Raw genomic sequence first — 26,434 nt, 5'->3', positions numbered from 1 at the left:
GAGAGAGAGAGAGAGAGAGGAGTAAAGATTGCGGGCGGGGCTGCGAGAAAGCTTACCGACCCTAGAGAAAGTGAAAGAGTGCGGGCGGGGCTATAAGGGGCTGCCCGCTTGACGCGGGCCGGCTGGTGATTGGCGCGGTCCTCTCGGCCACTCGCGTCGCTGATGGAGAGGCGCGTCGGCTGCGCTGTTCATCCCTTCTACTGGACATTGTGAGCGCACATTTGAACTGTCCAGCGACAACATGGCGGGTCGCTCGAAGTCCCGCGAGCTTCGCATGCGGCAAAATACAAAATGTCATAAAAGTAGAAAATAATAATAACTAACGGAAAAAAATATACAACCATAGCACTTACAAAGACTGAAAACGGTGAAAATTAAAAGATTTATCTTACAGGAATATAACCGATATAAAAAAATACGACTCTAATACAATAACCGTTATTAAACTAAACTATTAAATTTTAATGCGAAAATAACGAAATAGAATCTTGTGTTTTCTAACCCCGGTATTAAAATGAAAGGAAATTTAAAAAATATACAAAATTTGTAATTTATTACTTTAATTTAACGGGAAATTTTTTCTATACGTATTGGTTACGTTGGGTTGGCGACCGTTGGTCGCTTTCCCAAAGAGAAGGAAGAGAGAGAGAGAAAAGGAGAGAGATGATGCGGTGTGAGTCATGCTCACAGGCCTGGCGCGTGACGGGGAAACCTTCCGTCGCAGATGCGCCATGTGTGTCTTTATGACTCTCTTCCTTCCATTGACTCGTGGAGAGAAAGCAAGGTCGTCTTATTGCCACTCTAAAGCAATTTAACCCGGAAGGGTTAGATTGACTAAATTGCTAAAAAGACACCAAAATCTTTTTTGGTATGAAAATACAACTATTTTTCGAAAATTTCCCTTTCTATGGAAAAGCCATCTATTTTGCCATAAATTGCATCCTTTTTCGAAAAAATGCAACGGTTTGATTTAAAATTCAAGAATTTTGTATTGAAGTATTTTTTCTTCTCTTACAAAAATTCAACTGTTTTATTGAAAATTCATATTTTTTGGTATAAAATGCAACTACTCTCATAGAAAGGATAATCATAAAAAAATTTTGGATTTTTTTAAAAATCTAAAACTCAAATTTTGATTGCACAGAAAATAATGAAAAATCAAAAATTCCATTTTGTGGTCAAACTATGTAGGATAAGAAAAAAGTTGAATTTACGAAAATTGTGATTCCATAAAAGATCTACAAATTTGGTAAAGAATCAATTCTTGGCACACGAAGAATATTTGTGGGTTAAATTGTACATAACTTAGTTCGGTAAACGGAGGATATTATGGAATTTTATTTAAATTTCATGTTCAGTCATGTAAAATGGAATAGGGTAATATTTGAATGAAAATAGCAATTGATAATATAAATTTATTATGATTTAGTTCGCCATTCAGTAAGAAATAATAAAACTCTGTGGAAAGTCTTCCATTTACTACACACATTCTTACATAATTTTTCTTAAACAATTTAACTTAATTACAATACATTACATATAATATAGTCACACGCTTTTAATAATAATAACGCTCTTAAAAATCACCAACTACTCTAAGTTTAACGCGTCAGTGTCTCCAGAACGTGGGATTTTTCGGCCCCCACCACTCTCCCATCTGGGAGCGACACATTCAAACGTAGCGTGTCCGTGAGTCGGCTCTGCTACATGTTGCGTAGGCCAGCCTCCTGTAAAGCCGAAAATGCACGAGCAGAGCCTGAAACCCCCGACTTCACGATTCTTTTTCGGTAGTTAACGGGCTATTTGGAGGAGTTTTTAAGTAAACTGAATTTCGCAGAGTGTCAAGAGAATGAAAGTTCAGGCAATTTTACTATATTCTATAATTTTAGAAAAAAAAGAAGCGAATTAATTCTCATCAAGCCTTCTTGCGCAATATTGTTGTACATTTTTTCTTAAATTTATTTTAATTTCAAAAAATGTGCTTTCAAATTAGCGTAAGTTTAAGAGATATTCAGGAATTTTTAAACGATTAGAAAATAATTAAAATTTTTAAGGATTTTTTAAAGAATTTTTTAAAGTTTCATGAAAATGAAAAATATTCTTTTAGGTTTCTACGAATAATTAATATAATTTTTTATTTTGAAAAATTGATTCAAAATAATTCCTATAAATTTTTAACCATGTTTAAAATGATCAATAAAGAATCTGAAGATTTTAAGTAATCTTTTTCATTTTGCCGAATTTCAAAGAAAATCAGGAAAAATTTAAATAGTTTTAAATGAATAGAAAGCTTAGAAGGCCCGTTAAGATTAGAAACAGAACTTTTTTAAGAATGGTAGGAAAATTTGTAATAACTTTTTATTTGAGAAACGTACTTTATGCGAGTATAAAAAAGGATTTTAAACATGCCAAAGGATTTCCTTAAATTTAAAAAAAGACTGTAGAAGATTTTAAAGAAAAATGTTTCAGTTTGGTAAGATTTATAATAAATAGATCAAAATCAAGTAAATGCAAGAAATATTAAGAACTGTAGAGATTCAAATCGAAATTTAAACTTAAATTCAGTTAGAAAACTAGATTTTTAAAGAAATCAAACATAAACTTTAGAAACTTTACAGGAATTCCGAAAGATTTCAAGGAGGTAAAACTATTTTTCTGATCATTCCTCCGAAAAATTTAAAAGATTATGAGTCAATTTTTTCACATCTTGAATTAAGGAACATAATTCTTATCAGGCCTTCTTGTACAATTTTGTTACACAATTTGTTGAATTATATTATGCTTTGAAAATCAACTTTCAAATTTGAGATAGTTTAAGGTATATTCAGAAATTTTGAAAGAATTCAAATAAAATTAAAACTTGTAAAGATTTTTTAAGAATTTTGTAAGTTTTCACGAAAATAAAAAAAGTTATTTTAGGTTCCTAGAAATAATTAAAATGTATGTATTTATGTACTTAATCTCTCTCTTTTACGGATTTGAGGGCCTCCGCTCCCTGTAATAACTACTACTTATATTCTACTCTTTCGCATTACGTAGGAGAAACAATAGTAACAGCAGTGACATTAATTCCTAAAATGAGCGAGCTTCCAGGGCTTCCGTTTCCTCTTATCATAAAAAAATGCATTTTCCACGACATTGAAAACAATTTTCGCTTTTTGCTCTCCCTTTTCAGGATCACCCGTTTGGCTTTGCCCTACTTCCTCGCTTTCCCTTATTTCTTCCAATTTCTTCATCCACATCACTCCCTGTCCACTACCATTCAAGATCCATCTTACACACCCATCCACACTTAACTGTCCCTCTTCCTCTCCTATATATCTCTCCAATACATGTGCCCATGACTCCATTTCGTATCCACATACTCTGCATAAATTCTCCTTTTCATCCATCCAGTATCTGAGTGCTCTCACTCCTTCTCCCATTTAAAAAAAAAATTAGATCCAACAAAATTTATTTTATGAAGAAATATCTCATGATAATAAAAAGAGAAAAAAATGGTAAAGGTAATTCTTTCTAGCATTTTAATAACTAACGAACATATTTTTATATTATTTTTCCTATATTCCGGCCGAGGGTCAAACATGGTACAAAAAGCCGTTGTGAAATTTCAAATAAAAACTGTACTCTCTATGCATTAATTTTTTTAATTAAAAATAATAATACTTTTATAAATATTGCCAAAATTTGTTTGAATATGATACACAATTATTTTTATTGAAAAAATTCATTTAAATAATTGGTGTTTTTTAAATGTTACGATATTTGTGTACGAATTTTGACCTTAGAGAATAGATTTCAGGAATAAAATTGTAAAAATATCTCCATTAGTTAGTACAATACTATGAAGAATCCCCTTTAAAATTATAGTTGAAATTGAAGAAATATATATTTCTCTTATCCTTTTTCAGCATATGATTTTTCACTAAACGTAAAGCAGATTAAAATACACTTAAAAAATAAAAATAAGAAAGTTCAGAAATTCATGCAGTTTTCTGTTCAGAAAATTCCACATATTTTTTAAATGAAATTCCTTGCCTCACCACATTCAAAGGAAAATTTGACAACATTTTTGTCAAATGATTAGTCTTTTGAATGAGATCAAGTTAATAACTTTTTGTCTTTTTCTCTTAAAATCTTCAAAATTGTGATTATAGTATAAAATAACATGAAAAGAGATGTATCAAAAAAGAACCTAGAGGACTTTACATTTTTTTATTTTATTGAATTTAAGAAAAATATTTAAAAAATTCGAGTCTTTTTAAAAGATGTTTAGGGCATTTAGAAGTTTGGAAGATATCGACGAATAATTGATAAAATTTTTCAAGTTTTTAAATATTTCTAATACGCTTAAAACAAAATAAATTCCAAACAAATACTTCACACTTACTATATTTTCGGAAAATTTTAAAAAAGCATTCAAGATGTAAAAAACCTGACTTATATAATCTTATAAATTTTTCACAGGAATTTTAAGAAAAATAATTTTTTCTCCTCCAAATCTTTCTGAATTCCCTTAAAGCTTCTGAAGTTTATTTATTCGAAATTTTTGAAAATCTACATTTCTAAAAAATTTATGTTTAAAATTAGATTTGAATCTCTTCCATTCTTCTAAATATTTCTTGAATTTACTCAATTATTTACGTTTTTCGAAACACTCTAATCATATCAAATTGAATCATTTTGCTCTAAAATCTTCTACACTCTTCTTTTAAATTTTAGGAAATAGTTTGATATGCTTCAAAATCTTTTTGAATTTTTTTTGAACTGCATAAGAAACAATGGTCCGACAAAATTGCGCAAGAAGGCTTAATAAGAATTAAATTCGTTATTTTTTCGAAAATTATACAATACGCAAAAATTACGAAATAATACTAAAAAATTGTGATATTTTTTAATTTTCTCTCAAAATTATACTAAAAATTTAATTGTATCATTTTTAGTTGAATTTTTTTGTAGGATATTGACCTTTCTCAGTCAAAAATTCTTTTTTTATTGGTAGAAAATTGTTCTTTTTGTTTAAAAATTTATCTATTTTTATCAACAATTCATTTCTTCGGATGAAAATGCATTTTTTGTTGAAACCTCTTTTATTTTGATATAAAATGTTTAAAAGTTCATCTATTTTTTGTAAATTATACTATTTTCTGAAAAATTATTGGTTGTAAATTGATTTTTTAAACTGAAAATTTGATTTTTTGGGGTTGATAATTATTTTTCAACTGGAAATTTATCTATTCAATTTTTCGTTTAAGCATTATAATTTGAGTTGAAAATTAATTTCTTTCTTTGAAAATTCCATTTTTTGTCTAGCAATTGAAATAGACCATTTTTGATCAAACACTTATTTTTTTTAGTTTAAAATTCGTTTTCTATAGATGAAAATTAAACAATTTTTTTGACAATTTTTTTTTATGAAAAATTTTCCTTTTAGCTATAAATTTATCTCCTTTGTTGGCGAATTATTGTTAGACCCAATTTAGTCTTGAAGGTAGTCGGCAGCGATATTATGGGTTAACATCAAACCACTTCATGGTTGAGAAACTAGTTTTTAGCTAGACGTTAGGCTAACATCAAGCCGCTGCATAATCTTAAAAGTATCCTGTAGCCAGACTGTGGGCTTACATTAAGTCACACTATAAATTTAAAAGAAGTGCAAAATATGACCTAAATAAATCCTGCATTATAAATAAAATTACGCCCGAAAAACAGTTTCTTTGCAATAAAAGAAACTTTTCTTTGATATATTATTATTATTATTATTATTATTGAATATATTATTATTTGTTGACATGGTTTCATTAAGTCCATTGTGCGCAACTATGGAAGCCTTTCTCAGAAATTTGAAACGCACGCCCCCTGAACGTCGAAAAAGATTGAGTGTCTGTTCCAATATTGGACAATTACGTCGAGACAAGTCCTTCTTTCACACTATCTCCGCCCAAAAACGTAAAGATGCGCGTCTCCAGGTTATTTCGCCTTCTTATTTAGAGCTCTAATCTTGCTGCCTCAGTTTGAAGAACACGTGGGGCTCGTTTTCAGTACAAAATACTAAGGGTTAGCCGTAATTGTGTTATGTTTTGAACTGAAGATCCTTAAGGGGGTCACCCCGTGTGACGGCCCGGTTTTTTACCTTTTTGGGGGATTTTTTTTACGAACGATAATAAGATACAACTTTAAACTTTTCACTATATATTGATTCACATTTAAGCAGTAAATTGTGCAAGTTCGAACCCAAAATATTTATTATAATACGTATGGCGTCACTCCGTAGACATCCATGTCAAAAAATTTTAATCTGTGAAGCTGCGGCTAATCGGTCTGTAACGAAATCAATACGAAAATCCGGCAAAAGTTTCGTGCACGTCCACGTTCAATATGGACGATGATAAGGACGATTAGTTTAACAGAATATTCCGGGTACAATCATTGCAACTCTCTTATAAGGGATCTATACCTAATATAAAGTTCCAGTATATGGGCACATCCCATTCTCGACAATTGATTCGATTTCCCTAGGAGCATTTAGAGGAGCGATATTAAGGTTGAAGCCTTAAGAGTAACAGAATAATAATAAAACACTCTTAGTGCTGCATTGCGCCTTTGGATTTAGGTCGTTCCCGCGTGAGTTGGACAACTAGATAGTATAAGAGCTAAATGCTCGGGGTATGCATGGCACGCCCTGTAGCTATCGTCGGGAATGTCTTGGCTCAAAATGTGGCGACAGTATGTTTAGGTCGAAATATCACCGTCTTAGCATGCTAAAATGAAACCTACCGTACCAGACTTCTATCCGGGCAGTTTAGGGAAAGCAAACGTTAGTTCATACGACATTGACTGATCCTCCACATTTCTGTGGAAGATACCGTGCATTCTCTTATCGAGGAGCTTTTCACGAAAGTTTTTCTCTTGTGCTTTCTTAATCCGTACTTTCAGGAGTGAGTACTCGAGATAGATAAGATTTGATGCATTTTTCTCACCTCTAATACAGAAGTTAAGTCCGAGTGTTTCAGCAGCCTCCTCCGCTGCTTTCTACAGAAACGCTTCTTTGCCTATTTCTTCGTAATTCCTGATCATTTTAAGAAGAGGGTCTCTTCCATTTGCGACTGTATATGCTGTGCCCAGAATAATCCTGTTGTGAATACATTCAAGACGCAATATTCCGCGACCACCTTGACGGTGTGAGATGTACAGTCGCGGAACAGAAGACTTAAGATGCATGCTTTTGTTTATGTGCATAACCTTTCTTGACCCGATATCAAGGGATCTGAGCTCGTTCTTCGTCCATGGAACTACTCCAAATGAATAGAGTACTACAGAGACAGTAAGCATGTTCATTCCAGATACTTTGTTCCTCGCCGACAGTTCGTCTAACTCCAATTCCATTCCAATTTCCTTAGTATATGGTTCGATAATCCCTCGAGCTAGATGTAGTTGCTCTTTTTTTTATCATAGATCTAAAGATCGTTAATGTGAAATACATGAGTGACCTTTCACTTTCGATCAGCAGGTTTGCCGCACAAGTACCCTTCGGAATGGCGAAGTGCTAGAGATAGTAGCAATAATGTAATGCAAAAGAGGAGTGGGCTCATGGTGTCGCCCTGAAAGACACCGCTCTGAAAGGTGACTTTGCTGGTTGTCACTCGATTTTTTCCAGATAAGATAGTAAATCTGGTTTTCCAAACCAGCATCAATCTCTCTATGCACCTAACGATTTACGGATGAAGCTTTAAGCTTTCCAAGAGACAGATGATAAGTCTATGGGAGTTCGAATCGAAAGCTTTCCGATAATCAATCAAGGCCATCGATAGGTCACGCTGGTTGAATGCTGCATCTTTGCAAACACACCTATCGATGAACAGGTTCTCCCGACATCCCGCTACGCCTTTCTTTGAGCCTTGTTGTTCATACATTTTTTTCCACACAGGTTCAATTTCCCGAACCATCCTATCATTTAGGATAGCTATGAATATATTATTCTGTGTGTTCAGATAATTGATTGCCCTGTAATTCTTCAAGTCAGCTAACTTGCCTATTTTCGGCAGGGGTATTGTGCGCCCTTCCACCAAGCACTCCGGAATCCGCTCCTCCGACTATAAATATGAAGTGAAAATATGGGGCAAATGCTGATGGGTTGAAGGAAACTTCTTCCACCAGAAGGTTTTGATACAATCTAGTCGTTATGCCAGTACCGAAACTCAGTACAGCGCCAAGTGTTAGGAATTTACTGGTTTAGTATTGACGAGATACTGATTTGGTATACCGTTTGAGTACCGATTGCAATGCTGTCCCGTGTGTCAGCACAGTAGCGGTTTGGTACTAGAGCAGTACCGAAATGGAAACTATGGTTAAATCCAGCTTTCCGTGCGTATGCCATGCGTTGGATAGGTACATGCTCAACACTGGCAAAAAACAAAGGACCATTGCCGGCAGGATAAAATTGACTGATGGAAAACGCTAAAGTTTTTAATTTTGCGGGAATATTGCTATTAGCAATGCAAATATTTAACAATAATATTGTTCCGCATCCATGTACCTATTATAATTTAGAATTATAATGGTTATTTTCTTTTCTAAATACCACTCCTTTGAGATATTTAGGTGTTTTGAATCAAGATAAAACGGTTAGCTGGAATCTTAAACCGAAAATTTATATTCTTGAGCAGTTTTTTCGCGATAATTCTGATAAATAAGGACTTTTTGAACAGTGTTCACTGTTGGACTTATAACGTGAAGATAGTGGTTAATTGAAAAAATCAATTGTTCGATACATGAATCCGCGCGAAAGCAAAAAGCTGCAGAACGTGTCGTTCGACGCTTCACTCGTTCAAAAGAAGCAGAATTATATTGATAAGGTTTAATATTCACGTGTGCCTTTCGTTTAATGAATGCTGAGATAGTGTATCAAGAAGGCGAGTGAAAAATCCTTTACTACACAATAAATAAACTGTGGCATAGATTCTTCATTTCAATCATTAGATTGCGCATCTCCATTTACTATTAAAAGTATTTCTAGATAGGGTTACATGTATTTTCTGAACAAAATTTCGGCATTGAGACAATATTCATATCACTGTTCATCCATCAGGGGCTAATATTAATTAAATATTAGTTTAAGATGTTAATTTTGTTTGTCTACTTAGTCATAATCAATATTATTTAAATATTGATTAATTTTTACGATTGTGAAAAAACGCTCTCTCTACCTACGCTGGGATATAAGCCCAGGTCCTTCAGATTGCCGCTCTAATGCTCTACAATCTGAGCTGCGAAGCTCATATCCCAGCGGAGCTAGAGAGCGTTTTTTTGACAATCTTAAAAATTAATCAATATTTTAATAATATTGATTATGACAAAGTAGACAAACAAAATTAACATCTGAAACTATTAATTGATTTTCTTGGTCAAAAAACCTATATCAATAATAAAATTAATTAGATATATTGATTTAACCTCAAAAGTGAGTAATATAGAATTTATGTGCTAGATACAAAGAGGAGACATCAAATTATTTCTATCGCTCCTTTTCGCATTCTGCGCCTAAATTATTGCCACTTTGAATTTAGATTAAAATATAAAATTAATATTTTAAAATATTTTTTATAATATTAGATATTTACAGATATTTCAAATCAAAATTTGAACGAAAAAGTTCACCTAAACCAAATACACGAGCAATACAATTTTAGCCCGCACTTGGTTTCAACATTGGTTTCGCTGAAAATTTACCGAAATGAAACATCGGGGCCATATCATAACAAGTGACTAGTGGAGGGGTGAGGAGTTTCTCTCGAGACTTCTAGAAAGATCTCAAAGTGCCTGGAAAAATGCATTTTTTACAAAACAGTAAAATTTTTAAGAAAAAAGTTAATTTAAAGGTAATTAGTTGAATTTTCAACTATAATTATGCATCATTAATAAGTAAAAATTAATTTTTTTATTAAGTAGTTCAATTTTAAGTAAATAATCGAATTTTACACCCAAAAATTATGATTTTAATTTTTAACAATATAGTTGCATTAACAACAAAAAAATAGACTTTGCAACCAAAAAATATATACATTCGATATTTCAACCGAAAAATTTAATTTTTAACCAAAAAGTACAAATTTTCCATAAAACAATTTAATTTCTACAAAGAAAGCCAAATTTTCAACAAATTACCTGATTTTTCAACCAAAAAGTTGAACTTTTAACTAAAAAGGATCAATTTTTTTACCAAATGGTTAAATTTCTAACTGAAAAAGGTCATTTTCAACCAAAATGGTATAGATTAATTGTCATTTTCAAAAATGTATTTTCAACAACTCAGAAAACATATTTTCGTCAGAATATATAAATTTTCAATGAAAGAGATGAACCTTCAAATAAAAAAATAAAAAATAGATTTTAACAAAGTAGTAGAAGTTTTGATTGACAAGAGGAATTTTGTACAAAATAGTTACATTTTCAAGAACATATTTTTAACCAAGTAATTGAGTTTTTATGTGAACGAGATGAATTCGAAACCTAAAATACAACCGTACGTTTTTCAATTAAAAAATGAACTTTTATAAAAAAATATATATTTTATGCAAATATAATTAAAATCGCGAATTTCTTTAATTTCTTTCAAATGCGGATCAAGATATAAATAAGAATATTATAGTATAACATAATTATAATAATATAATTAATCATTATCATTATCAGTATCATCATATATGTAATAGTATTAATATGTATATCATTTATATTGTATATTTGAAATAACTTAACCTTAAAATGTGCGCATATAAAGAGGCGCGCGAAGTACTCAAATTATGAAATTTCTTGATTTTATTTCGAAGCGGATCGAGACATAAACAGAAGCGCCAAAGTTTTCCGAACGGAAATCGTGCACCTTCGAGTATCGGACCACGTCTCATTTCAGATCTGCGATCACTGGTCTAGCCTCGCTAGGTCCTCAAAACACACTTCTGATCGAATGGCTATGGAAATGGCATACAGATACTTTTGATCCTTACTCAGCTCTGCATCATCTACATCCGGCAAATCCAATTTTTTGAAGCTGCATACAGAGAGGCTTTCACATTTCTGTAGACAATATAACACGAAGCCTGGCTCTTGCACAAGTTAAATGTGTCCCTCGGTGTGAATGTGCTGGTAGTATTCTTTGAATTTTGAATTTATCTTTCAAAAATAAGTTATCTGTGCTACTGATAAGACCAACATCTGCAAGAACCACTGAGGGTATATCAGCTGTTTGCATGAAGCTCAAGCCATACCTATCACTTACTAGAGCAATATTAATCAATGCAGTTTTATTTTGTAAAGTTCTTGGGTTATTTTATTCAATTTTAGTTTTGAGCTCCTTGTCCGAACTAAAGTCTGCTCCACTTTCTATCTGTATTTCAGGGGCGGTGGATGGGCCATCATCAACAAAATGTGCCAATTTTGTTGCAATGCCGCGGAATGTCTATACTACCTTTTTCTGAGTAATGCAGTTACTTTTGTATCGACTTGGCCTTTAAGCATCTGTCACGAGGTCGTTTGGTCCAAGAGAAATAATTTCTCAATGCCTGGAACTTTCTTTGACTGATCAAGACAGTGGCAGATAATTCCATCTGGATTAGCTGGGTCGATAGGGCGAAATGATTTCAAGTGATGCGACTTTAACTTTAACAGCCGAAGGTGGCACTTATATTTATTTATATTGTACGTTTATTATTAATAAGGGAAATAATATTTATAGAGTATTCCCATAGTATAACTAAAACAAAAGATTTATTGTTGAAAAAAAAAGTTATCTGTTATTATGACATTAATTAATTAATATTTTATTCTTACTTAGAATTATTACCTTATTTGATCAAGTAATTTAAAATTTTTTTATAATTTTGGATTTAAATTTCGCACCCTTAAGGTTATGCTTCGACCTCGAAAATGTAAAAGTGCTGAAACTTGTGTACGACAAAATACATTAAGCACTTACGACACCTTTCATTCTCTTCAATACTCTATGAGAGTGACTAGTATGAAATGGAGCAAAGTTCGAAAGTTACGCCACGGGCTCAATAATCCCGTAAGCTTTCTGGAACGTCATGCAAGTTAAACTGAAATTCATGGAGGTATACTGCTGTTTTTTAGGTAACGAAAGCCTGACAGGTCAGTTCAAGCGAATTTATTGTGAATTCTCTTTTGTTAAAGCTTCCACGGCTTTAACGAACACATTCTCATTGCGTATCTCATGCTTCGCACTCGAGTTTATGCCCGAAATTGCCATTCCCACAAATATTTATTATAATTTATAGCATGCACGGGTATTAAAACGGACGTAGTTTCATTGTCTTGTTTAAAAAACAAATGCGCATAATTTAAAAAAATAGTGTTATCAAACATGTTATTGCAACTCTTTTCGTTTTTCCGTAATTTGAATTTGCTCATTTTTAATGTTATTTTTATGATTGAAACATTAAACACACGGTCTGCTAAGCAGCCTTGTCGATTTTTATTTCTAAAATAAGTCCCTAACCTCAGTGAACCAGACGTTGTCAATTTGATTTTCTATCGCATCGTGTTATACATCGCAGTTGTGGTGTCCCATTATTTTACCCCTAATAATTCACTATACGAGTCTCTCAAAGCGTCTAGGTTTAGTTATGTATAACTATTTTTTGCTTAAACAACTTTTGCCTAATTTTTTTCGTAGCTTGGATCGTTTTTCCAGATTGTAGTATTTAAAGGAAAAAATTCTGAATTAAAAAAACGTATCTGATAAAAAGGTGATTTAACACAAATTTTTATATCTGTTTTGAAGCACAATTTTCGTTGTTTTCGTCTATTTTCGTATATTGCATAGTTTTACCTTAAAATTGAAGTATTCATTTTTCATAAATTTGGTCCAATCAAAATTTGAATTTTTAATTTTTCAAGAAAATTTAAGGAGTTAAAATAATCCTTTAGAACTTCAAAAAAGCAAGGTTTTCTTCTTATGACTTTCATATCGTGCGCAGTTTTGTTTAAAGTGTTCATTTTGGTTTTTTTTATTTAATTTTTTAAATTTTGGAAATGCTTTAACTGCTCATTTTATTTTTATGAATAAAATCTATGAGGATGAATTATTCAAATTTTTAAATATTGTGAATAGTTTTTCCTAGAATTTTGAATTCTTGAAAAAAAATTGCTAAAAAAATGTCGAAAATGTCTTAACTTTTTAAAATTCTACCCGAAACAGCTGTTTCACGAACTCGATCATTGTTTCTCGACCCTTAGAGAATATGCCAAAGTACAACCAAAAACAAAACCTTCACAGTATGATGAAAATGTAATAATTTATTATTTCTCGTGTGATAAAAAATTTTTAATTTAGATTTTTCAAGAAATTTATAAAATTTGTTGCGACAATGTTCTAGGGCAACAAGAAAAAAAACTTTTTTCTTTTTATGACTTTTTTCTTCATACCGTGCGTAGTTTGACTTAAAATGTCCATTTTCGTGTTTTTTATTATTTTTTTACTTTGAAAATACTATAACTCTGATAATTTTATCTTTATGCAAAAACTGATAGTGTTGAATTCTTAAAATTTGTGAGCACTGTGAATAGACGTACATCGAATCTTTAAATCTTGACATAAATGCTTTCAAGAGTCTTAAAAATTGTCTAACTTTTGACTTTTCATGCAAAATAACTAGTTAATAAAGTCGATCTTTTTTGGTGCGTTTAATGTAGTGTGATGCATAATGCAGTGTATGATGTAGAAAAGTTTACATTTTGGACAAAATCGTTTGTGAAGCACGAGACACGTGATATGTCTTTATAAAAGCCGAGGGAGCTTTAACAAAAGAGAATTCACATTCATATTTTATTAAAGCACTTAACGGTGATCATTCATTAATCGAAGTAGATACTATATGAAATGGCCGTGTAAACACAGCATCTCTGAAACTTGAAGGATTATTAAAACACTGACTCTTATGGAATCTTAATACCACGCATGGACAATTTTGACGCTTGAAAACAAAAAGACAACGACTACAGTGCACACTTTTCAAAATGATGAAATACCAAAATATTCATTAGTAACATTGCGAATCAAATTGTTCCGCATTGCATTGAGCAGTGTCTCCTTAAATTTGAAAAGAAAAAGGTTCTCTATATGTCCAATATGTACAGTATATCTCTATATATTCTCTATACGAGGTGTGTTCCAAAAATAAGGTCACTGTATGGTTTTCTCAAACAATATTCATTTATTCCTCAATATTTATGTTGTTCCCTTCAAAGTAATCCTCCTCAGATATCATACACTTGTGTCAACGCTTTTTCCAATCATCGAAGCACTTCTGATAATCATTTTGTGGTATAGCCTTGAGTTCTTTCAGCGATGCAGTTTTTGTCTTCTCAATCGTTGAAAAACGATGTCCTTTCATGGGTCTCTTCAGTTTTGCGAAAAGAAAAAAGTCACTGGGTGCCAAATCCGGTGAATATGGAGGCTGAGGCATGACTGGTGCTGTTTTTGGTCAGAAAACCTTTCACAAGCAACGGTGAATGAGCAGGTGCATTATCGTGATGCAAAAGCCACGAATTGTTTTTCCAAAGTTCCGGACGTTTTTTGCGTAACTCCTCTCGCAAACGGCGCATAACTTGAAGGTAATACTTCTTATTGACATTACGACCTTGTGTTAAGAATTCCTGATGCACTACGCCACGGTAATCAAGGAAGATAGTGAGCAAAACCGTCACATTTGACCGAACTTGACGTACTTGCTACCTGGCGTACCGCGAAGAAGTGAGACAGTTGCCAGTTAGTTTCCCCGCAGCGTGGTAACGCACCGTCGACATCCGAGTTTCAGGACTCAGTAGTGGTCGTGCGCTATTCGCTGCTGTTCACAGGGGGTGCGCTGGCTACTGTTAACGCGCAGGTTCTCCGCGGCCGCATAATCCTGTGTTTCCCAACACTCTTTTGCGAGAGGAAATCTCCTCGACTGCGCATGTTCTGGGAAAACTTCTCTTCTTTGTCCATGTCTTCGTATCCCGCATGATGTAGAATCTGGCATATCCCTTGTTGTGAGTGCGAATTCATCAATTACTTTAATAACAAAAAAAAGTTTTCTGTTCTTTTTTTTTAGTTTATTATAAATATTTTTATCTTAAGTTAAAGTATCACCTATTTCAAGAAGTGCTCGATGTTTTTTTCTGGATATAAAAATACTTTGAAATCAGAATAAAGAAATTCTCTAAAGAAAAGTCGAGTGCAAGAAGTTTCAAGTTGAAAGTGATTGGTTCCCATGGTTTTTGGATGAAAAGTATTTTTTTGATTTATCCTTAAATTCTTAAGTTTTGAATTAAAAATGTGTAATTGTCAATTTTTTAATCAGTCTTTTATAACATACCATACATTCTTAATTAAATTTCTCTAAATGTTGCGACTGACTTCGTTTTTTTTAAAGATCTCGCTTTAAAAAGAGGAACAAAAAATTTCGAAATTATTAGGAAATTTAATTAACATATTTTGAAAAAGTTTTCAAGCCTGGTAACTGTAGAGTTAAATTTTGAAGTTTACGCTACATGCTACATGGACATAATTATCGACAGTCAGATGGCGCCGATATTCTTAAAACCTAGAGAAACATTTATTATTTATCAAAAAAATTGCTTGGTGTTCCAAACACTTTTTTATGAAAATTAGAAGACTTTTCCAGTGAATCTGCTTTTAAAAATTAATTTACTTTCCTTCTATTATTTAAGAAAATTTCCTTAGCTTTCTGAAGACTTTTCTTTTTATCCGGGAGTCATAGAACAGCCACTTACAATTGAAGGGATAATTTTTTCCGTGTAATGCCTCCCCATCCTGATAAGAATGTAACAATTCATGATTTTGTGTACGATCGAAACTTGACTTTTCGATTTTTGTAAGCAAAAATTTGGAAGGTTTTTATGATAATTATGTAGGGGCTTCAACATTTTTCTTGACTTTTTTCATATCGTGCCGCTTTTTCCGACTTCAAAGGGTCTCAAAACATAGAGATTTAAAGAAACCCGCTTTAGTCAATTGTCCCATAAAAGTCATACCTTGTCACTATGATGCAAACGTAAAAAAAAATACACTGCATTTCATATGAAACTAGTGAATACAATACAGACAAGTTCACATTTTGAAGGAAACCGATTGCGAAACACGAGGCACATGATATCAATATTTTCGTTAAAACCGAAGCAGCTTTAACAGCAACAGAAAATTCACAGTCACCTAGTTAAAGTTGTCGAAGCTTTGCCCTTTGCTCTTTGAAATTCTCTAGAGCTACTTGTTAGAAAATATTACAAAACAATTTCTTTGAAGCATCTAACGGTAAAAACAGTGATGATTCATCAGTTATAGTAGACATTATACACAATTTCTTTGTAAAAATACAGCGTCTCTAAAACTCGAAAGATTGTTAAAACATTGACTCTTCTGGAATCCTAATAGCACACATCGACAATCTTGAGGCTCGGAAACAAAAAGACCACGACTACATTGCACAGTTCACAATCTGATGAAACACCAACATATTCATTAGTAAAATTGCGAATTAAATCGTTTCTTATTGCATTGATCAGTGTCTCTTCAAATTCGAAAAGATGAAGGTTGTCTATATCATGGTCTTATTTTCGTCGTTGATCATCAGTTGTATTGGTAAATTTAATAATATATCTATACTTTTAAGGAGAAACGTTTAAGTTTCATATCGTGCTGAAGTACTTTCTTCCAAGGAGAAGAAGTCAGAGTTCGAGAATGTAGGAGGAGTAGGGGTTGGAAATTTCGGAAAGAGGAGATGTAAAGGTCTTTGTTAACTTTTTCAGTAAAGAAAATAATTTTGTTATTTCTTTTAATACTTTTTTTGTCAATTCTTTTTTTATCAGCGATTCATAAGTTCGGTTAAAAATTTAACTATTTTTTGGAAAAACTAAACATATTTTCAATTATTGGCTAAAAGTTAATTATTTTTATTGAAAATGTAATAGTAAATTTTTACATTAATAAATCTTAAAATTTTATCAGTTCTATTTTGCACAGGAATTTGACTTTTATTATCAGTGTCCTTCAAATAAGACTCAAATCTTAATTATACATGTGTCATGATTTCCGCGAGAAACCAGTGTTTCGTAGAAAGACTGGGAGCAAAAGCGCGCAATCATGTTTCTAAACATTTGGGAAAACACGCTTAATTTTTTTATTTTCTTACTTCGTTTAAATATTTTACAATTGTGTAAATTCTATATTTATCATTCGTTTTCGAAAATTAAAAATCCATTATCCGGAATTTTCTAGAAGCTATATAACATTAAAATAGGTTTTAAACACTTTTTATTGCAATGAAATTGTGAAATTATTTACAGGTTTTTAAATTGAATCAGTTTTAATTAAAATACATTTTTATCAAAATAGTTTTTAATATTCAATCTATTTACCTAAATAAACTGTTAGGATAGTGTACAAGCTTTACAGGTTAATTTAAATATTAAAAGTAGTTTTCAGTTTTCACCGAGTCTATGAAAAACATATTCTTCATAACTAAGCGAATTTACCAGTGTTGCAAAAAATTAAGAACATTTAGATTTTTTATTTTTATATTCTTGAAAGGAGAATATTAAATTTTCCATTTCGATATGTATTCTCAACAAACACTTTAATACACAAATTATATTTTATTCAAAAAAAATTCTAATTATATATAAAATATAGTAAAATTATTTTTTTCAAGACACAGTTTAAAAAAAATAGCTGAAATTCAAGCCAAGAAATTTAATTCTTAGGACGTGCATTTTTAACCAAAAAGCATGAATTTAAAAAAAATAGAAGTGTTTTATACAAAGCAGGCCAATTTTTTAACATGAAAATATGCATTTACTACCAAGAATATTTATTTTCTACCTAAGACATAAATTTTCAATTGAAATGACAAATTTTTAATTAAAATAGATGGGTTTTCAACCTGTAACATCTTTAAGCAGAAAAGGAGAATTCGCAGCATGCATAATAGTGAACTGTTAAACAAAAAACGAAATTATTTTTAAACTTAAATGATATACAGTTCAATTCTCAACCGAAAACGTTTGATCAATTACACAGCCACACAAAAAAGTGTGCGTATCTGGTAACAAGACACACGTATTCCTATGGATTTTGGGGCGCTGAATTCAAATTCGGTATCAAAAATCACCTCAAGAAATGACGAAAAGTCATGCACTAAGGCAAATAAATTTCAAAATAATGCCAGTGATGCAAATTTTCACTTCATAAACATGTCGACAACTATGGAGAATCAACCCTTGCCTGATATCAACTTATTTAACATAACTTTACCCAACAGAACCTGACCTCACCTAACCTGAATTACCAGAAATTTATTGAACTACACGTAAAGCTCTGGAGGCATATTTTCCCAGTAGCAAATGTGTGCTACATCGAATGGGTCAACTCGAGCCTAACCTAGAAATAAATCTAACCTAGCCTAACTTAACCTAACCTATCCTCACGAAACACAATTAAACTGATTCTGCTGTCCCTTTGTGTTTGCGGTCACGTTTGAATCAACTCAGGCTTAACCTGCAAAGAGGTCAAACCTATTCTAACCTAAAAAAATCTGACCTAACCTAACCTAACCTCACCTAACTTAACTTCACGTAACACAATTAAACTCACTGTGTTGTCCCGTTGTGTTTGCGGCACCGTTTCATTCAGCTTCGCCTTAACCTAGACAGAGGTTTAACCTATCCTAACCTAACAAAACCTGAACTAACATGAACTAGCCGAATGAAATTCAACCACACGTGTAGCTACAGTCTGTCAAGTTAAAGCGTGGGTGGCTTTACTCGCAGTCGGTAGGGTGTATCGACATGATTTTGGTGTCAAAATATTAAGAAGAGCTCCCTCTTTCATGCTTTTTGATTTAACATTCAGTTTGCTTTCAATTCTCATCTTGTTACCACGTTACAAAAAATGAGTTCCGTATATGTAGGTGCAATCTCCCAAACCCATGTTTCGAGAAACAACCCCAGAGATGCACTTTTTACAAAATCCTTTCGGTTTGTAAATCCAACTGTTCTGTTGAACATTTTTAGTTTTGTGTAAATTTTTTTTTGTTTGTAAAAAATATACTTTTTTTACATATATTTTAGCATATTTTCATTCGCAAATTCCATTATATTAAATGATATTGTATTATATTTTGTAATACTGTATCATACTGTATGAGGTTGTAGCGTAGTGAATCATATTATATTATATTTTATGATAATGAATTATATCGTACGATATGGTATGGTATTGTAATATATTGTGTTATATTTTATAATATTGCATTTACAGAATTCCTGGAAAATATTACAAAAGATCCATCCACTTAATTTTGATAAGCTCCAAAAAAATGCTCGTATAATTCAAATTTAAGAAAAATGATTAAATGAAACTAAAAATCTTTTTGAGTAGAACAAGTTTTGTCTTTTCATCGCATTTTTGAATTTTTATTTTGTTTTTCACGAGTTAAATAAAAATAACTCTTTCTATAACAACTTTTTTTATAAGAAATTGATAGATCTTCTTGTGAGGTCACATGAAAGGTCACACCCCTACTCCTCTCCCTACGTATCGGGGGGGGGGGGGGGGGGGGGGGGGGGCACCTGCGACTGGCCGTAGAAATAATATGGGTCGAATTCCTTTCTACTGGTTTGACCTTACAGTCGAATGTAGTATTTCTCATTATTTGTCATTATTATTATACTTAATTCGAATTTTCGATTTTTCGCGAAAATTCAAAAAGTTGTTTTGATAATCTTGTAGGGCATTCAAAAAGCAACATTTTGCTTATTGTAACTTATAAATACAAGGACTGTTAATCCAAAAGCTTAATTTTAGAATAACCTACATTCATTTAAAAAAAAGGAATTTGTGACAGAATAGTTCATTTAAAAAAAAAACCGTGTTTACTTCAAAAATAACTGTTTTTTTCCAGAATTGGAATAGTTAATTTTTCAATTACCAAAGTAATTTTTCAACTAAAAAAAAGGAAATTTACACAAAACAGTTGAATTTTTAATGCTAGAGGTAAATTTTCAACTATAATTTTGAATCATCAACCAAAATATATATTTTTAGTAAACGTAGTTCAACTTCAAAGCCTAGTTGTAAAATGTCTAACCAAAAAGATGAATTTTTAGACAAAAACATTAATTTTCTAAAAAAAAAAATTAATAAAATTTAAGAATTCTGAACCGAAAAGTAGGATTTTCAACTAGAAAAGACGAATTATTTATAAAAGTCAAGAATTCTCAACAAGAGAGTTGCATTTTGAAAAGGAAAGCAATTTTTGTTTAATTTTTAAGAAAGCTTTTCAACTTTGAAATCTATTTGTTCAATTTTCAAACAAAAAGATCAATTTTTAGACAAAAGGATTAATTAACTAATAAGAAGTTGAATTTTTAAGAAAGACATCATTTTTTCATTTCAGAGAACATAATTCAACTTTAAAATCTTTTTGTTTGATTTTTACACACAAATATGAATTTACTTCAGAAAAATACGACTTTTTAACAAAATTCAAGAATTCTCTGACAAAATGTTAAATTTTTAACTATTTGAATTAATTCTACCAAAAAGACGAATTATTAATAAAATTCAAGTACTTTCACCCGAAGAGTTCTATTCTTAACTATAAAATAAGTTTGAAACAAAATGATTAATTTAATACAAAAAGATTAATTAACAATAAATTTAAGAATTTTTAACCAAATCGTTGGATTTTTTAACAAAAAGATTAATTTACTAAAATTAGAGGTGAATTCAAAAAAATATAATAAATTCAACACCAGATGCAGATTCAGAATTCAGGAGAGTGTGACAAGCCTACATATGATAAGTCTTCCCCCGTGTATTTTTACAAATAAATGGCCTCCTGGGGCATCACTTCCACCAAGAAAGTACCTCGCACAGGCTTCGCTTCAAGAATTCTCAACTGAGGAGTTAAATTTGTATGAAGAAAGCAATTTTTGTTTAATTTTTAAGCAAGCAGTTTAACCTTGAAACCTTTTTGTTTAATCTTTAACCACAGAGATGAATTTGTAGACAAATAATTAATTTACTAACGAGAAGACGAGTATTTAATAAAATGCAAGAATTCTCAGGCAAGACGGTCAACTTTTAAGTAAAAAAGATAGATTTTTAAACAGGAATATTATTTGACTAAGGAAAAAGACCAAATTTTATTAAAATTTTAGAATTCTCGAACAAAAAGTAGAATTTTTAAGAACGAGAGCAGGTTTTTTTACTTAAACAAAAATAGTCAAACTTTAAGGCCTATTTGTTTAATTTTCAAACAAAAATATGAATTTTTAACAAAATTCAGGAATTCACAAAAAAAACGTTAAAATTTGTACTTGAAGAGATTTTTTCAACAAAAAGATAAATTTACTAATAAAAAAAAGATTTTTGACAAAATCCAAGAATTCTCAACCCAAAACTTGAATTTTAACTTATTTAATGTCAAACTTGTTATGCTCGTTTAACCATTTTTATTTTATATTTTTTTTTACATGTGCTATTGTAGATTTCATGGATACTTTCTTTTATAATGCTATTTATTGATGGTGGCGGGTAATTATTTAATTTTAATATTTCTTTAATTAAGTTTAAATTGTTTTTTCTTAAATTAAAATCACTTAATTTTATAGCCCTATCAATTAGTCCTTTTATTAAGCCAATCTTTTGACTGAATTCATGATGTAGTTTAGATATTGGCCAGACCATGTTTGTTTTCTAAACCGATCCGTAAAAATGTTTCCTTCATGTGTTTTTTAATGGAAATGTCTATAAATTGTAGAGTATTATTATTTTCAATTTCATGCGTAAACTTTAAAGAGTCTTCTACACTGTTAAATATTTGAACAAATTAATTCATTTTCTCAGTAGGAATTATAGCAAAAATGTTGTCGACATATCTTTTATATATTAAAGTTTCAATTTTAAATTTCTTAAGGCTCTATTTTTGACATCTTCTAACACCAATTTGAAAATGATCGGAGATAAGGGAGAACCCATGAGACAACCAAAAACTTGTTTATAGTATTTGTTATTGAATGGAAAACCTGTGTTGTTAAAAACAGTTCCTAGTGGCACTAAGATTTCATTTTTTGAAATTTTTGTAAGATTTTTATTAAGATTTAATTTTTCTTCAACAACATCCAAAGCTAAATCTAAAGATATATTGTCGAACATATAAACAACATCTAATGAAATCATGGAGTGGGAAATTTAAATTTTTTGATTGTTAGACAGTTTTTGCAGTGCCAACTATCTTTAACAAATGAATAAGTTTTTCCTGATGCTGGTTTTAACATTCTAAATATGTAAGAAGCTAAATTATAGGTCGGGGAACTTATGGATGAGACTATTATTCTCCATTTTAAAACAGGTTTATATACCTTAGGGAGCACATAAGCTTTTTCTGCTCTGGGACCACGTGTTTTTACCCTATAAGACATTTGATCATCAATATATGTTTTTAGTTCCCATCTTTTAATAATGCCATGACATTCTTCTTCTACAGAAGGTACCAAAGATGTTTTTACTTTTTTGTATAACTTTGTATTATTTAGCATTGTTTCTACAGTTTTTCTGCAATAATTGACATTAGAAGCAACAGCCACATCTCCTTTATCAGCGTCGTCAAAAATAATGCCCTTATTATTTGATTGGAACTTTTTTACCCTTTCTATTTCTTGTAAGTTATCCTGATTTTTAAATTTATTGTTACACTTGAAATTTGAGATAAGTGTGGTAGTTTCCTTTCGGATATTTCTATGTAAAATACATGCTATGCACATGTAAAAACAATAAAAAAGAAAACTATTTGAAAGAGCATAAAAAATTTGACATTAAAGTATCTTTTCCTTATATACAAGGCTAATCTGAAATACTTAGAGCATTATTTAAATAAGTTCTTATTTTCAAAACAATCATAAATTAGGAAATACTTTTCAGAATATTAAAGACATGCCTATCAAAACATGCATGGACGCATGATCATTATTTTGATTTTACTTTTAACAATATAAAAATATAAGCAAAAGAACAAATGAAAATTCATTAAAAATATTAATTGAAATTTTTATTCTGAATTCAAAAATTGTATTGTCAGTTTATTCGACGTTACAAGTAAATTTGAATGTAAACACTTTCTATTCGTTTATTTCATATTATTTCAGTATCATGCCCTGCTTAGAGGTCGCTAGATCATGGTTTAGTCACAAACGGGTTCAAAATGAAAGTTAAATTAAAAGTTTTCACTATTTTTTAATAATTTAGGTGTTATTTAAGTATGACTAAAGAAACTAAAAAATATTTTTTAACTAATAGAGATTAGAAATTAATATTTTTCGATTGGAAAATGGAAAAATTAAACACTGACACAAACATGGATTAAGATTGTCAACAAATCTTTTTATGACTAAACTGTGAGTACAATGTTACAAATATTTTCGATTACTTACAAATTCTGACTTTTAAAGATTTATTTATTATTTAATTTTATATAATTAATTTTATAATAAAAATTTGTTAACCTGCAGAAGGCACAAAAAAGTGGCAAAACTTTGTTATAAACCAAATTTTAGTAATAAATGATCGTATGACTGAAGATTTGAACTTGCAACTTTAATTTCAATGTTGATCACTTTAAAAATTGAGATTGAGGGTCGCTGAATCACAATTTGAACTTGGATTTTTATTTTTAAAAATGACAGATCTAACTTCGCGGACATTATTTATTAAAAATTTTCGGATCTTTAAAAAATTGGTGCTATTCAGAGTTTTAAATAAAATTTAACAAATAATATTTTACTAATTAAATAAAATTGAAATAAAAATTTTCGGATCTTAAAAAAATTGGTGTTCTTTAGGGTTTTTAGTCGGTGAATCGAAATTTGACGCCAAAAATACTAGCACACTCAGCACAATCGAATCGGATCACGTTAAATAATTTTTTTTAATGCCAACATATGTCTCATGATTCAAAAGTGGCGCACTATTTTTTTGCTGAAATATCTTTGAATTATTGGAAATTTTTGAAATTAAAATAGCTTGAAATCTTGAAACCATTTATAAATGCCATGAATCTTTTGAAATAACCGAAGGCTCTAAAATCCTAATGTATAATTCTGTATTCGCACTCACTTTACTGTGCGTTTGCGAAAACTGAAGATACCAATAAAAGGATGAGAGTAAATTTAAAATTATTTCTTGAAAAAAGATCCTACTCCGTCTTCACTCCATCGGGAAACGAACCACAAAACTTCTGATTACCGGTCAGGTGCTTTTCCAATTAAGCTATTAGAGGGATCAAAATAAGAACTTTTAATTCAAGAATATAACGCCAGTTTTTAGCTAGGTGTTAATGGTACAAGTAACTATTTTAAAATTTTTTAAATTATCTGCTATATCATCAGAGATTGTACCTTACCAACAGTAGATCAACCCTTCAAACCATGAAGGCAGAATATCCACACAATATCGATCAAGTTAAGAATCTTCAGTAACAGAAAATGCTTAACGTCTTAATAAGACTAGATGGAAAATAATATTTTTAAATTAAAATTAAAAATATTTCTTTTAAAAAAGATCCTACTCCATCTTCACTCCACTGGGAAACGAACCACAAAACTTCTGATTTCCGGTCAGGTGATTTTCCAATTAAGCTATTAGAGGGACCAGAATAAGAACTCTTAATTCAAGTAATTCAAGTAATCTCTGATGATATAGCAGATTCTCAAAGAATGTGACAATAACTTCATTAATACTTGGCAAATGTAGATCGCCGATCAACATCTAGATCGTTTGGATCAGATATAGTGAGTTTTGCATATATCACCAGTCTTTTTACAGAATCATCAGGAGAGCCAGGAAACAACTGGATACCACCTCCTCCTAATGATAATGACATTTTGCCTCCAGAACTTGTAGCAACCCTATTCAATGATTGGAAATTTAATGAATATACATATGGCAATGATGTTGAAGAACATATGCACATGCCTCTGTCTCCTGCACTACATACTAACCAGTATAATCAACATGTACCAAGCCACCACCGTGAGTTTAAAATTCATACATTTTGTGAAAAATTAATAGAAATTTTGACAGAAAATTATTTTCTTTGTTTGAAAAATTATTATTGAAATGAAAGTCCGATTATTTAATTTTTCGTTAAAAATATATATTTTTTAATTCCACAATTAAACCACTTGGATGAAATGACATTTAGCTTATAAACCATTTATTTTCCTGCTAGAATATTTTAAAAAATTAGTTTTTTCATATTAAAAATTAAATTTAACTGTTTCCTTTTTGGAAATTGTTTTCCTTTTTGTTTCTAATTTAAAAATTAAATTATTTTTTTGTAAGAAAATTCAGATTCTTACTTCAAAATGCATCTTTTCGGTTTAAAATTAAATTATTAAAATATTTTATAGTAAATTTATTTATTCTTTTTGTTAAAAAATTGTGGTGATTACAAATTAATTTTTTGCTTGGAGATACATCAGTTGACTGATAAATCCATCGGTTCGGTTAAAAATGTAACTATTTTGTACAAACTCTGTTTGTTCCTAGTTAACTTTTTAGGTTGGAAATTAATCATTCTTTAGTTGAAAAGTCAATTAGTCATTTTTCAAATAATTTCTCTTTTTATTAAAAATTTCCAAAATTTGGTCCCAATTTTTTTTAAATTATTCTTTCAAAACTTTCACTCAAGTATACCCGGTTATATATCATAGCCGCGGAGTAAGTCAACTGGCTGATGAGATTAGAACGTTATAAGTCAATCGAATACAACATTCACCTCTGGATGCTTTCTTAGATCTACCGTCCGCCACTCCACAGGTTTCTAGTCGCTTGCTTCCTGATGGCCAAGAAAGTTTCTTACAAAGCGACAGGTGTTTAATAAAACCGCCTTTTGAGCTGCTGCCAATATCCTAATGAGTCCTAAATGTTCAAGATGTTCAGTTCATCTTGCGCGCACATTGCCTGCAGTCGAAATCATGATGGGATCAATAGATTCATGATTCACTTTCCTACATGTAGTCTTCACTTCATGCCTTCACTCGCTATACTCGTGGATCTTGTTTGTATAGGTTGACTGAAAATTTCGGTTAAGTGGACAAGCAATGTCGATGGTGTAGACTCTTCCACCTTTTTTTTCTCGCATCACGATGTCAGGTCGATTGGATCGCATGTAATGATCCGCTTGAGAAGTAACATCCTAATATAAGATGTAATCATCGCTTTATAAAACGGGCATTGGAATGTATCTTTAGAGAGGCATCCATTATTTTAAGGGGTTATATACAGTATCTTTCTATTGTATTTTAAGACTTAGTATTAGTAAAATATTTATTTGGAAAGGAGCTACAACTGATCTCC

This window comes from Belonocnema kinseyi, chromosome 1 (genome assembly GCF_010883055.1).
Source record: "Belonocnema kinseyi isolate 2016_QV_RU_SX_M_011 chromosome 1, B_treatae_v1, whole genome shotgun sequence".
Taxonomy (NCBI): Eukaryota; Metazoa; Arthropoda; class Insecta; order Hymenoptera; family Cynipidae; genus Belonocnema; species Belonocnema kinseyi.
This window is presented reverse-complemented; position numbering follows the sequence as displayed.